The following is a 2,065-nucleotide window of genomic DNA, read 5'->3' as shown; positions in this document are numbered from 1 at the left end:
GCACCAGATTTGAAACCATGATTATATTTTGAAGAAAGAACCATGAAGTTTTGAAAATAATTTAGAGGAATTATTTCTGCAGGACTTTGATGAGGTTGAAAAGAAGGCTATTCTGTAAAACATCTCTAGCTGGCAAAGTAGTCCCCAAATTAAGCATCTGTGTTAGGGCAGAGATGAAACTCAGGGCAAATATATTGCATGTATAGAAATTCTAAAATTCTGTTTATGTAGCAGAGAGTTTTATAATGATGGATTTTAGAATCAGTCTTCTAAACCAAATGTACTTTAAGATTTCATAGACCTGAGTTTGAGAAGCCGAACAGTTCAAGCACTCAGATTCAGCCTGTCATTCAAGCAAATGATAAATACACTTTTGTCTCATTGAACAGATATCAGTTGAATTCAATATAAGAATTTTGTGTTATTGAAGCCATTAGCCTCCTTAGAATTAAAAATGAAAAGTATGCTAACATAAAGATACCTTACTGACTTCTTAAGCAATTATAGGCACAAAACAGTTCAAGAATGGTATATATTAAAATTATTGTAGGCTTGAAATTGTAGACGCTAGCTTTCCATAGTGGAATTATTGCAGCCAGTGAGGTTTATCTGAGGCGTGGTTATTGCTAATTGAAATTATAGATGCTGTCCAATTGTTTTATAGTATTTTACCCACACCTTTTTCAAAAGGACTTCCAGAAAATATTAGTCAGTCTGTTTATTTCTGTTCCTCCTTTATATAGAATTTACAAGGGAAGTACCATAATCATAAATGCCCCTTCAATTGTGCTAAACATTCATAAGTTAAAATAAAAATTGATATATATTGTGCAACAGTGCTCAAGATAGTTATGAAGCTTTCTGACCACAAGCTAGGTATCATTGTCATTTTAAATTGGTCATTGAACAAGTTCAATTATTTTTTCCTGTGTTTAAAAAGAAATGATTGAGACACTTTATAAAAAAAACCTAAAATTAACATATATAATCTCCAGACTCTATCATCAAGCATCCTTCTAAAAGCTTGTCAAATTTGTACCTAACACAGACATCATTTCTGCATTATGGGCATGAAAATAGTGGTAATTAACTTCTCACGTCCAACAGCATGGAGAGGGAGATAATTATAAAAGAATTCAAACTGATCTTAGCTTAATCATTCTGCACAGAGAAGGGGTAGTGATATTGCCAGTAGTCTCCTGTGGTGCTATTACTACCCCAGCCATCTTGTTAGGAAAGAACATGTGAGGTTTTCATCATTCCAATAGAATACAGTTTGCGATCTCAAAAAAAAAAAAAAAAAAAAAAAAAAAGCAAATTATAACCTGTTCCACCTTATAGAGATATTGTAGAGAACTTAGTTTAAGAGTCATTTAAAGACAATGGTGGGCTATAAAATAAGTGAGTGTCACACACCTGGAAAAAAAAGTTACTCAGACAAGGATTCAAATCTGATTTGACAACAATGGGAACAAATTAAAACATGTCACATTTTTGACAGATTTGTTACTAAAAGGGTCTTCTTATTTGATTTGTCCCATTATAATCTTTTATGTGAAGACAAGAGAAGCACTATAATTTCTATTAACAGAGGAACTATACAAATACTACTATTATTGTTATAATTAGCCTCAATAGATGCACAGTTTTTTGTTTCTTACACTTTAAAACAATATGAATTCAGAAACTGCTAAAATGTTCTGTACAACTTAATAATTTATTTTATATGCAGATCCTAAAAGAAAGATAATAAACCTTAATCAAATTCTTTTATTATATTTTTGCATTTTATAATTTATACACAAGTATAACATTATTTTCAAAACCTCCTCCCATTTCTTTTCAAAAACCTCTTATATTAAACCATAGATTTTGTTTTACAAATTCTTATACTCTTGGGTATAAAGCCAATGAGTCTACTTAGTAATGTTTGTATGTGAATAACTATGGACCAATCTACTGGAGAATGAGCAACACATATTATGTCACTTACTCTCTGTCCCTTAGCAAGTCATCAGTCGCTAATACCTCATTAGGTAAGTCAGGAGAGTCATAAATCTCTTTA

The 2,065-nt window shown here is 31.3% G+C and overlaps 1 pseudogene; it reads left to right on the top strand.

Annotated features, from left to right (window-relative positions):
- The first annotated feature begins 569 nt into the window (after positions 1-569).
- On the top strand, positions 570-744 carry Gm25806 (annotated as a pseudogene).
- The last annotated feature ends 1,321 nt before the right edge of the window (positions 745-2,065 follow it).

Source organism: Mus musculus, chromosome 5 (genome assembly GCF_000001635.26).
Source record: "Mus musculus strain C57BL/6J chromosome 5, GRCm38.p6 C57BL/6J".
Taxonomy (NCBI): domain Eukaryota; kingdom Metazoa; phylum Chordata; class Mammalia; order Rodentia; family Muridae; genus Mus; species Mus musculus.
This window is presented reverse-complemented; position numbering and strand designations above follow the sequence as displayed.